The 12,732-nt window shown below is 46.4% G+C and overlaps 1 protein-coding gene across 4 annotated transcripts in view; it reads left to right on the forward strand.

Annotated features, from left to right (window-relative positions):
* The window catches only part of EXTL3 (exostosin like glycosyltransferase 3), a 246,123-nt gene that overhangs the window by 131,131 nt on the left and 102,260 nt on the right, over positions 1-12,732 (forward strand). Inside the window, exon 3 of one of the 4 annotated variants that reach the window (XM_074991465.1) lies at positions 423-590. The exons of the other annotated variants lie outside the window; for them this stretch is intronic. The gene's annotated coding sequence lies outside the window, so the exon portion shown is untranslated. The remainder of the gene's footprint in view (positions 1-422; positions 591-12,732) is intronic. 4 annotated transcript variants of the gene reach the window in all.

A 12,732-nucleotide genomic window follows, 5' to 3' on the forward strand; every position in this document is an offset into this window, starting at 1 on the left:
CTGCATGGCTCTGGGGAGCAGACTCGCACTTTCTGCCACTGAGGTGAATCAGCACAACGGGCAGGGAGAGGCTGGCAGTGTGCAGCTGGCTTCTGCTGCTGTGGTGTATGCAGTGGATCCTGAACCCTCTCCTGCCTCCCTGTGACAGGCCCCCACCCAAGGTGATCCTTAGGGCTGCCCTGGCCCTTGCAGCTAATATGAGGAACTGTCCTGTCCATTGGCCAGTTGAGGCAGCCACCACGAGTGCCCCCTGCAACGTATGGGGCCAGGGATGACAGGGACTGCTCTGGCTTTGTGCACCACTGGGGCAAGTATAAGTTAAATTCCCAGCAAAGTGTCTCTTCCTAGTGACTAAGTGAGAAACAGTCAGTTCCCAGGGGCTGTGAGGGTAGCATGTAGAAAAATCATCTCTTGACTTGCAGATGGAAGCCACTGAAAGAGAGTTACCTCTAAACTTGACACTGTTCACCTGGTCTCCTTCCTTGCCACTGCTGCCCTGTCAAGGGATCCAGGACTCTGTTCTGTGTTCTTCTGCAATCAGATACATCCACCGTGCTTTTAAGGACAAACTTCACTGCTAATATTTGAAGGTGACTTTTTTTCTCATTGTTCAAATGTTCTGCATATGTATATGTATGTATAAATAAAATTTCCTGAGGTTCAAGAGATGAATCATCTCTTCCCAGCAATCTTCAAAGTTGTTAGCTTTTCTGTTAGAAGTCAAAGTAAAGTTTAGCGCTTGACACTTCAGAAGCGGGAAGAATTCCCATAGCTGGAAACTTGGCACGTTAACACTGCCATCTGGGAGCAATTTTCTATTTTAATTTAAAAATAAACTGTAAAAAAACAAAACTATAAAAAACAGCTTGGCCTTTCCCTTACATTATAAAAGAATTCCCAAAAGTCTCTTCGGGCACTCTTCTGTTTTCATGTATTTAAACTCTGTGGAATGCTGTGCTATCAACTACCTATTAAACTGCAAAACCAGCAACAAAAAATGTGTTGTAAATACAGAATCATGCATTGTCTCCATTTGGACCATATAGTCTTAATGAGGATCATTCAGGAGCAATTAATGCTGGAAATATGTAGACAGCAGAGAATTTTTAAACATAGTGACAGATCTGATGAGACATGATCTACAATAGCACTGTGACCCTATTGTTTTTCTGGGTCTCTGAGCGAAAACTAGAAAATAAATTATGTAACACTTTTATCATTGTGTAAATTCCTATGGGGTGCATCTGTGCGCACACCACTGCCCTCTGCTGGAAGGAAGATGCCCAACTGAGCTAGAAAAGGACTATATTGTTTGTTTGATTTGGAAACTAGCAAGCTGTTCCACTGTTGGTGGATTTTTGCCTATCTGTTCCTTATGTTCCAGTTTCTGTCCATGGAGACATAAGTGGGAGGTTCTTCTGTCTGGGTGGAATGTACTGTGTCAGCTGGTTGATCAGTGCCCTGCCTGATGGGTCCCAGCCTTTTCAGAATGGTGGTTGGGGAAGTGGTAGAGCAGGATAGCAGGGAAGGATGACCAAGGCAGTGAGAAGTGAGATTAAAGGAGTTTGTGAAGGCCGAAGAGGGAGAGATTGAAAAGCCTTGCTGGAAGCTGCGCAAGGCAACAGTGAAGGGAGGAGTGCGATGATATAAAAAGTGCTATTGAAGAGGGAGGTGGCAGCGATTAATGCTGTCCTCAGTTCAAAGCCGATTGTGCTTCCTGGATGACCTAATGCACAAACTGTTTCAGATAGAATTATCTGTGGTGAGAGTTGGAGGAACACTCAGAAGACCCTGCAGAGAAATGAGGACCTTTAGTAAGCTTAAGCTATGTCTAGACTAGAGGGTTTTGTCGACAAAACCTGCAGAGCATCCAGATTCCCAGGGGTGTTCTGTCTGTCAGCAGTAAGTTGACAGAGCGCAGCTCTTTTGTCAGCAGCTGTAACCTGCTTGCTGCGAGGAAGGATACTGCTACAAAAAGCCGCTCTGGACATTCTGGGGGCTCTTATGTTGGCTTCTGGGACACTGGGCAACCCGGTCTGCTGTGCTTCCAGTTGACCGTTTTGCTGATAGAGTGGCCAGGCAGTCGGGCTGCTCTCTGTCAACAAAGCAGATTGCTCTTTCGATCCGTTTTGCTGTCTGGGCATGATCTGTCGACAGAAGTTTTTCGCAAAATATCTTGCAACAAAAACTTCTGTCGATAAATTGCTCTAATCAAGACATAACCTTAATGCCTGTCGGGGAGGAGATGAAAGGTAGAAGAGCAAAACTAACTGCAGTCACAGGTGCATAGGAATGACTGATCCAGCAACAGCACAGAGAGGTGAATGCCTGCAGTTCCACGGTGAGCTTGTGAAACAGCTGGCTCAGGTTCCCTGCCTGCCAGTGTTAACAGCAAGCACGTCCTTCCTCACTGTAGAACTCACTACACTGCACTCTGCTCAGTCCTCCTCCAAGGCAGTGCAGACCTTCACTGACATGCTCAGGTGGGAGAAGGTGATTACTGAATCATTTGAATGAAGTGAGTGAGGTAACTAACAACCATCTGACTGCCCAAAGCCAGTATTTTACCAGTGGTCTTTCTAAAGCAGTCTTTCAGAAACTGGACTGTAACAGACTTGTAGTGTTCTCAAACATCTTATCCATGTTAGTAGGGGATGAACCTGCTGGGAAATGTGAAATGGGCTCTGGTGACTGAGAGGTAGGTGTGTTTCTTTGGAAAGAGAGTGATTTTGGGAGTGGGGTGGACAGCCTGGGGGAAGAGGTTAGGAACCTTAGATTGGCAGAACCTGGGAACAGCGTACAGGAAGAATTCTGTTATATTTGTTGTTGTTGAAGTCTTGTTAGTAAAGCCGAATAGCACAAAAGGTCTGAATTTGCACTCTGTGTTATGTTTGGACTGCGTAGAGCAGATTGGGCAAGATCACATGGATCTTTTGTTCTTGTCTCTTAATACTTGCTTACAAAGTCCATGACTTTCAGTATTGTGTAAACAAGGAGACGGCAGAGCCGGAGCTGCTATGCAGTGTAGTTGGGAAGAAAATATACGTCCCAAAAACTAAATGAATACTTTTGCCTTGGTGTGCAGTAAGCATTGATATGGCATTCACATCCATGTAATCAGATTTTGGCTGCTGGAAGTGCACGTCTGGAAATGGAAATGACCCCCTCTGAAGTAAAACACGAACTCACTTGATGACGTGCTCGAATAATTGCCATCCCAAAATATGGAAAGAACAGGCATATGAGTGCTAGGCAGGTAATGGGGTTTTAGTAAATCTGTCTGTGCTGAAGGTATGACTGGAAAATCGCTAACTTCACACCTGTATTTAATTAGACTGACCTCAGCAGTGTGCAAAACTTTAGAACAAGCTTAAGAGAGGTGATTGGTAAAGGGGCTGTAATGCAACATGAGTTTACCTCAGAGCAAGGGTTGGCAACCTGTGGCTCCGGAACTGCATGCGTCTCTTTAAGGAGCCCCTTGCGGCTCTGGGCACTGCTCCTGCTGAAGTAAGGGAACTCAGTGGAATTGGTTTAGTGGGTGGCAGGAGGGATCCAGCTGTTACACCGATTCCATTGAGTTTCCTTACTTCAGCGTGTCAGGGCGAGGAGACGCCCGTGTGGCATGTGAGGGAGAATGAGCCGGGAGTGGGCGGTTGAGTCTGCCCCTTCTGGAGCCGTGTAGCTGCACTATGAAGGAGGAAGGGCGGGGTCTCCTGGGAGCGGAGTGCAACTTCCCTTCCTGTGGGTCTAGCGGCTCCTCCAGAGCAGCACGGTGCTCCCCAGCTCCTCCTCACTTCATGGCTGCACCCCAGCCCTGTGTCCACTGTCAGCCCCTGGAGCCTGGAACCATGTCCTGGTGCAAGCTCAGCTCCCGCTTGGCCCCAGGACCCAGTGAGCACAGCGCCAGCACCGCTGGGTAGGGAGCGGCTGGGAAAGGTGCAGGCACTTTCTGGCCTGAGAATTTTGGGAGGGTGTGTGGCCCAGAGCACATGCTGGGGGAGAGCAAAAGGTAGGCAGGTAAGATCTGGGTTTAGTGGGCAGGCTGGGGCAGGGTGACTGAGGTGGGTTAAGCCTGGGGATTGAGTGCCAGCTGGCGGCTGAGAGGGGTTAAGCTTGGGAATGGGGGGCAAGTTTGCAGTATGGGGGGGGTAAAGCTTGGGAATGGAGGTGCATTTGGGAGCTGAGGTGGGTTAAGCCTGGAGATGGGGTAACTTAACTTTCTGACTGGTACAAATCATTGTGTGTGTGCTGTTCTTAAACCAGGGCCATGTCTACACTAGCCAAAAACTTCGAAATGGCCATGCAAATGACCATTTCAAAGTTTACTCATGAAGCGCTGAAATATGTATTCAGCGCCTCATTAGCATGCGGGTGGCCGCGGTACTTTGAAATTGACACGGCTCGCCACCGCGCGTCATCCAGACGGGGCTCCTTTTTGAAAGGCCCCCGGCTGCTTCGAAGTCGCCTTATTCCTATGAGCAGATGGGAATAAGGGGACTTTGAAGTAGCCAGGGTCCTTTCGAAAAGGAGCCCCATCTGGACGAGCCGCGTCAATTTTGAAGTGCCGCGGCCACCTGCATGCTATTGAGGCGCTGAATATGTATTTCAGTGCTTCATGAGTAAACTTTGAAATGGCCATTTGCATGGCCGTTTCAAAGTTTTTGGCTAGTGTAGACATAGCCCAGGTGACAAAAAACACAGTTTGGCATTGCTAAGGTCCGTCTCATATTCACATGTAGAGTGGCTCTTGAAGTATTGCTTTTATCACTGTTTGTACCTTTTTGTAATTGATTTTGAATATGAAAAAATGGCTGTTCTTGCTATGTTGGTTGTAGACCACTGCCTGAGAGAACATGCCAGACTAGCTTGATTTCCTCCTTTGAGAAAATAATTTAATTTTTTAAGGTAAGGGGAGCCTAGTAGATGTAATACACTTCGACTTCAGTAAAGCATTTGACAAGGTTCCACGGGGGAAATAAGTTAAATTAGGGAAGATGGCGATCAGGACAAGAGTTATAAGGTGGATAAGGAACTGGCTAGTGGGGAGAAGGCAGAGGGTTGTGCTGCGCAGTGAATTGTCAGGCTGTAAGGGGGTTACTAGTGGAATTCCTCAAGGAATGGCCTTGGGAGCAATCTTACTCGATATTTTAATGATCTAGTCACAGAAAGTAAGCGTGTGCTAGTGGAATTGCTGATGATGCAGCTTCTGGAGACACCTTTAATACCCAAGAGGACTGGAACATTGTACAAGAAGGCTTGGCTGATCTAATCAGAATTTCTGCTCCAGGCTGGGGTCTCATAGGCTGATAATGTGAGAAGAAGCTAGCAAGCTGGTTGTGTGGATCAGTCGCAGGATGGTGGAGACACCAATGAAATGTGATTATGAAAAAGGCAGATGTGATAGTTAATGCATCAGGTGAGGCATTTCAGTAGAGATAGAGATGTAGTAATGCCATGCTGTAGAGCATGGTAAAACCTCATTGAGAATACTGTGTACTGTTTGGTCACCTGTGTTCAAGTAACACAAATTCAAACTGCAACAGGTGCAGAAAAGCTTTGGGGAGTTGGAGGGGACATTGGCAGAGCTCGGCTGACTTAGTCCAATGAGGAGAAGGCGGAGGGGATATTCTTGTCCTTTATAAAAACAGCAAGAGGTAAATACCAGGATAGGTGAAGAGCCGCCTAAGCTAAATCACGTTGTTGACACAATAGCAAATGGATATTGAAACTGTCCGGAAAGAAATTCAAGCTGGAAAGAAAGTAAAAGTAGGTTTCTAGTCATCAGAGGGGTGAGGTTCTGGATCCGCCTCCCAATAGGAGTTGTGGGAGCAAAGAATTAGTCTTAAAAATGAGCTGAATAAATTGATGAGTAAGAGTGTATTGTATTGTGGGGGCCTTGGGTATTGCTGCATCTCATTTTCTCCTGTAATTATTCTCTGCCGGTGGCATGCAGCAGTCTAGTTTCCTAAGGGATGTAATACTTCACTGTAATTTCAGTTGTTGCTTTTAGGGTGGGACTTCTGGGTATTGTTGGTAAAGGTGATATAGTTGAGGCCAGATTAGATGACCTGGTGTTTCATTCTGACCTTAAATCTGACTCTCTTCTAGCAATGTGTCTGTCTATCCTTATCAGCCTCTCCTCCCCTACCAAGATGAAAGTAGAAATGGGATAAGGACACACGAATGAAGGAGCAGAAGAAGCTCTGCTCAGAGAGTGGAGGATAGAGGAGCAAAGTGGGCATGTGGGCAGGAACAGAATGTGTGCGTGTGGCGAGGAGGGGATGGGAGAGTTTTTGCACTTCAGAAACCAGCTGTGCGGTCTTGGGAGTAAGTGGTAACAGTGCCATCGAGTGATAGTGGCAAAGAATTGCGGAAAGACCAGCTTTCTTCTTACATGAGCAAGGGATTTTACTGGGAGAAGAAAAAAAAAGTACTGTCCAGAGAACTACTCTGCATTTCTTCTTGTTTCCTCTGCCTAGATACTCTCTTGCCTGGTTTCCTGCTGTTGTACAGATTGAACCTCTCTTGTCTGGCAACCTCTGTAATCTGGTATGATTTGACTTAGCTGGATGACCACTTATCATGGGTGTGGCCAAGTTTCCCAGGGTCCTGTAAAATTTGTTTACAGCCACCAGTCCTGGCTCTCAATGTTCTGTGCAGTCATTTAGCAGTCATTTATCCCTAAATGTCTTCTAAAAGCCCAGTAAGCAGTGGAAGTGTTGATAATGTGCTAGAAAATATTTACCTCCCATACTTTGGCAAATTCTCTTGTTTATCACTGGTCAGGTCCCCAGGGTGTTGTATAAGAGAGGTTCAACCTGTAGTGTGGTTGGTTGGTTTGTTAAAGAAACACTACATGTATCCTCATTATGTGGTGATAGTGGTGTGTGTCCACGGGAGTTTTGAAAAACCATCAGGGCAGCTCTTAGTTACGTGTAGAAGATAACTGGTTTGTAGAGGTCACCTGAGAAGGGCCTTGTGATGGAGTGAGGGATCCCTGTGTGTATGTGAGTGGCTCTCAGATGGTGTGGGGCTTCTGCTAAGGGTAACCGTGGAGACCAGGTGACACCTTCGTACTGCAGACAAAGGAGGAGGTGGAACCTGAGGAGTTTGAATTGGAACTGGGAGTTGGGAAGCAGTTTAGTCTGGGCTGGGGGGGAGGGAGAGAGAGAGAGAGAGAGAGAGAGAGAGACACATACACACACACAAAGGAGGGGGCAGGGCCCCCTCTCCCCAACATGGATTGGACTGGCTGTCTCTGCCTGCTGCACTGACTCTTCTGTAAGACGCTGTACCTTGTTGGCTAATAAACCCACTGTTCTCCTGCTGAGTGAGTCACTCCTGCCTGTGGACAGGGTGCAGAGCTTGGGGACCCCTGAACCCCATCACAGGCCTTCAGCATCCATTTGGCATTAATATAAAGGAGAGACCATTTCCAGTCTCTCTACTGGTGCATTTCAACCTGCAGAGAGCAGAACGTTGGCTCCCACCCCATTAAAACTAAACGTGGCGGAACTGATTGAGAACACAGCTATATTTAGACCAATGATGTTTGCTGATTTGAAGGACCGTGTAATTTAACATGACCGAGAATTCATACCTTTCATTCATTCATTCATTCATTCATAAAACTCTGATACCAGCTCTGGCATTCATTGTGAAAACTGCATCACAGAGCACTTACTCAGTGTATTGGTATAGCTACTGGGGACAGAATTGAGGAGCTTTGCTGCTTAAGTAGCGTATTAGCTCATGTCTTCTGTTTCTCATAGGGGGAAGATGATTTCCCATCCATTCATTAATTTAAGGGGCCTTTGTTCATCAGCCTTACCCAGCAAATTTTGTGTTTCTCCATCTCCCTAAAAGAGCTCCCTTGATTGTCATTCCTATGTCATGGAACCTCACGGAGAGGAAACACTGTCAGGTTTAATGAGCAGAAATGGCGAGCATAGTCAGACTGTGTTGGCCTCCGTAAGGGGTGTTATTTCACCTTCATTTCATCATTTGTCGGCTTCAGAAGAGCTTGTTTAAGGTTTCATCTCATTTGAAAGTATGAAATCTTCTGCAGCATGATTATGAATGTGCAGATGTGTGGGGGTGGGAGGATGACTCATGAGAGAAGCACCCAGGTTGCTGGAGATGTTTCCTATGCAACCACCTTTTGTCTCTTTCAATGTGCTGCTGATGGGAAAGTCGTGCCCGTGTTCTGTTTCCCCTCCCCTACCTGGCCTCCATTAATCCTAGGAAGTTTTTAAAAGACCTGATTCTGGGCAACAATAAATCATGATTATGGAAATTCGAATGTCACATCCAGTAATGAGAACATGTATTTACCCACCATCTGTTCAAAATGCTACCCAGAAGCTGCCCGCAAGTGAGTTAAAAGAAATTAAGCTGAATATTTTACTTAATGTGCTTGCTCTCAGGTAGCTGACTATGTCAACCTGGCACCTTCACGCTTACCATCATATTTTTGTTTTATACCATGTTGGTGATGTGCAGATAAAGTCACAGTCTTGTCCAGCTCACTCATGGGGTCTAAATTAGATTGCGAACACAAAGATGATTCCATACCAAGGGGGTCTTAGATTATATTTATCTCCAGAATGTTTTATTTTAAATATAGGAGAGGTTGGTAGCATAGTCAGTTATCAGGTATGAATGACATTTCCTATTATTAGACCCTGTTGTCAGCTGCTTATAGTTTTGCCAGGCATGAACCAATTGAGCTAGTGTTTTCCATGCCGGGTGTCTGCCTCAGGCTGGACATTTTTGGAAAGAATGATCCAAAAATGAGATTAGGAAAAAAATTGGCGCCAGTTGTAAAACAAACAAACAAACAAACAATGCCTTCATTTGAAAAGCCCTCCTGCCCCAATAATAAGCCTTTTGTGGTCCATGTGAACATCGATCAAAACTTGGCTTTTCCAAACCTTTACAGAATCTGTTTGCACGCTCTCACTAGAGATTTCTTAGACTTTAGCCATTAAAGTCTCCAGAGAGTCTCTGTTCCCTGGACTTACTCCATCCCATCACAATGTCTAGTGTTGGCCAGACTGCTCATGTGCCATGCCCACAGAGCAGATAGGCATGTTCCATCCCTGGGTGTGGGAGCTGAGGATTTCCCCTGTGATTTCTGCTGTAGAGCAGGAGGAGCTGGACACTGGAACTGTTAGCAGTGAGTTTGTCTCAGCTATTTTCTCTGTGACCCTCAAGGCAGAATGAATGAGGAAGCTTGAGAAAAAGGCATAGGCTGGTGATTTTACCTCTGTCCCATATGGCAGAATCCTGCATCTAGGTCAGGACTCTAAATTTGAAAAAGGATGTCAAGGAAGTGGAGAGCATGCAGTAAACTGCCACAAAAATAGTGATAGGATTTGAGAACATGCCTTTCATTGGGAGATTAGAAAGATGGTTAGAAAGTCAGTATGTTGCTGTTATCTTTGGGGAGAGCATTGTTACCAACATGTTTCCTAATGGGGTTTGTGCTGGCATACTTCCGGAATTTGTTTACATGACTTGTACCTACTGCCTCTTAAGTATATGTTTCTGCAATATCAGCCCTGTTCTTGCTGGATTTTGTGAGCAGGGCCCACATCTTGCTCACAGCTTAACTCTGTATTAGCAAAGTCTTAACTAATGTTGCATAGGTCTCAGGCCTCACACCAGGCCTGTGATGTTTTAGAACCTCCTCTTACGATAGGTATTGCCCATGGCAGTGTGTTCAGGTTTTGCTGTCGTTAAGCTCAGCTAAACAGTCTCTCTTCCAAAACTGATTGCTCTAGATGCTAAGGTTCTGTAGTCTCGGGCTTACGATTACAAAGCTAAGTAGCTTTGCAGCTGAATCTGAATAATGGAAATCTGCTTGCTCAAGGGGAAGCTTGTTTCTCTCTCTTCTGACTAATGCCGCCATGAACATGATGCTGGCTGAGCCTCTTTGCTGCAGACATCTGTCGTTTGCTTTCTCCTTTGGACAGGGGAGGCAAGGTCCTGGGTTAAAGGCTGACACTGGTGTGAATGACAGATGTCTGTAAATATTGTCTCTCCAGTGTGTGCAATGCCTTTGTTTTTGTGCCAGACACAACCCCGGTTTGTCTAGCAAGACAACAGAGGAAAGACCAGAGTGACAAGAGAAAACGTTATTTGAATGTCTTTTTAAAACTTTTGTTTCAGTGTTTTTTATAAAACTGACTTTCTTTCCCACCCATCTCCCAGATGCCTATGAAAGACCTTTGGGAACGACACCTCCCCAAATGGTAACACATCAAAAGAGTAGCAGTTAGCACAGCAGAGTTCAAACCTGCAGTATCCAGATGGTGTAAGGAGTTTGTAGGGCGCAGAGTCGTGGCCTGGGAACAGATACTGGCTTGCCGAGAGACCATCTGGCAAGCTTGCTTTCTAAGCTGAGTTTTCACATCTGATGGGTGACCTGAAAAGCTTTTTATAAAACCTTTAAAACATCGAAATCTCAAGACAAGTGACAGGAGTAGAGTGCGCCAGAAAAGCCAGTGTATTTGGAAAGTATACATTTCACTTGTCTTCATGGACACTTAAAGCACACTGCAGGCGGAAGGGATTTAGGGCTCTCACTGTCCCTAAAGTCCATGTTTCTCAATTTTATTTGGCCATGGAACCCTTTTAAACTTGAAAGAATTTTGTGGATCCCCTTTCTCATGCTCTGTCCCCCTCGGTCCTCAAACCCGCCCCCTCCATCTTCCGGCTTTACCCACCTCAGCCCCCAAATCTGCCCCCCATCTCCAAACTTTACGCCCATCCTGCAGACATGCCCCCCACCCCCAGGCTTAACCCGCCTCAGCCCCAAACCCGCCCCTGGGACTAATCCACCTGTGGTGCTGGCTTGGGAGCCTGTGGTGGGCAGCCACGTGTGCCCAGTGGAAGGAGAGCTGGCGTGGAGGTGTTCTGCTGATGGGGGTGAGCTGAGCCACACCCACCGGCAGGGTATGGCCGCTCGGGTAGCGGAGTGAGTGAGGGCCTCTCTGCAGCTCCCTGCCCTGCTGCCGCTAAAATAATGGAACTAAATTCAGTTGCTTTAATGGTCAGCATGACAGTGGTTCCTTCTCATGGGCATATTCCCAGCATGCTACACTTGATCTTCGCCAGAGTGCTGAGAAGCTGCGCACAGGCCCTGGGAATGCCCAGGCTGCAGTCCACATCTGGACTGCAGCTTGTCTGGATCCAGACCTCAAGGCTCGGGCTCCCCCCCCCGTAGCATCCAGCCCCACAGTGAGGTGGAGGGTTTGGAGACTCAAGTGTCATAGGCTGGGTCAGGCAAGCCAGAGCCAGATCCAGACTGCAGGGTTGGCCAGGGGCAGAAAGCACTGTGGCATGGCGCTATTGCTGCTCGCTACTGTTTCTCCCAGCTAGGGGAAAGGGAGGAGGAGCAGCAGCAGCCTTGGGCAGTGCTGCCCAGAGGCATCATATCCCTGCCCTAATTGGTCAGTATTCTAGCCAATCAGAGGAGCAGAGGGTGGTGACTGGGAGTAGAGGGAGGGGGCACAGAGCCATGTGTGTCCGGGAGTGAGCCGATAAGTGGGTGAGCTTTATTCAGGTTAGTAAGGGTGTATGCTAATTCAGTGTCATTAGTACAATGGAATAGTTATGTTATCTAATTTAGACTCTAAGTTCCTTAAGGAAGGAACTTTGGTTTGTTCCAGTAAGGCACATGTGTACTTAAGGCACTCTGTAACTCATATTTACATACCGTTTACTTAAAGCTGAAATTGTTTTTAATTGTCAGAGTTTCTAAATAGTCCGTTGACTTTGGGTGCCTCAAATATTGGCTTCCCAGTTTGTCCCTGTTAAGATGCTTCAAGATGGGGGCCCAAATCATTTTCACTTTTGAAAGTTTGGGACTAATATATTTGCATTACTTTAAACAATATGTTTCTAACACAGTTCAGAAAGTTTTACAGACTGCTGGTCAAACAGCTTCTTAAGGCTCTATGCAAGTACGTGGATACACAGTGTTCTTCACTTATTACTGGAGCACGTATTTTGCTGTGAGTTTGAGTTCAGTTCATCAGCTCGGTGTAGCTTGTCAATTAACTTCTGATTGTGATCTAGAAATCTGCCTGGAGGACTCTGCACAGGTCTTTTCAATTCCGGGAGGAAAAAAAGGTGGGGGCTGGGGGGGCATGGGGTCTTACATTTCCAGATCCATAGTCATGCTGTACTCTTATGTAGATGGAAATCTACCCATGTATTGCATTTTGCCAAGAGGAAAGAGTAAGGTTTCTGTTGTATTTACTTGTTTGGGAAGAGCTCTTCCTTTTCAGCATGAGGGCCAAGTAATTTATTGAACTGAGAAGCACTTACCCTACCTAGTGAGAAGTGAGGTGTGGGGAGCCTTTATAAGCAGCTGCCACTCGTCACTAGGGTCCCACATCAAACAGAAGATCGAAGAGTGAAGCTTCTGCTTTGCTTTTTCTCCTGTTAGAGGACAGGTGCAGGGCTGAGACCATGTGAAATAGTGACAGTGTCTCTCTCTAGAGTGCCTCCTTGTTTAGGGTGGGAGAGGAAGATGAAGACAGGATGCTCTGGCTCTGATTTATGGGCTGCAGTACCATGTGTGGCATGTCATGAGTATCAAAAACTTGTGTGTGGGAGAGCGAAGGCGGGATGTGGATGGCCCTGATGTGCTGCATTATTATTGTTTTTTAACAAAAGGAAATATTGTACAAAGCAGAAGTGTCAGTTGCTATCCAGCAATCC

The sequence above is a fragment of the Carettochelys insculpta genome, chromosome 3 (assembly GCF_033958435.1).
Source record: "Carettochelys insculpta isolate YL-2023 chromosome 3, ASM3395843v1, whole genome shotgun sequence".
Lineage (NCBI taxonomy): Eukaryota > Metazoa > Chordata > Testudines > Carettochelyidae > Carettochelys > Carettochelys insculpta.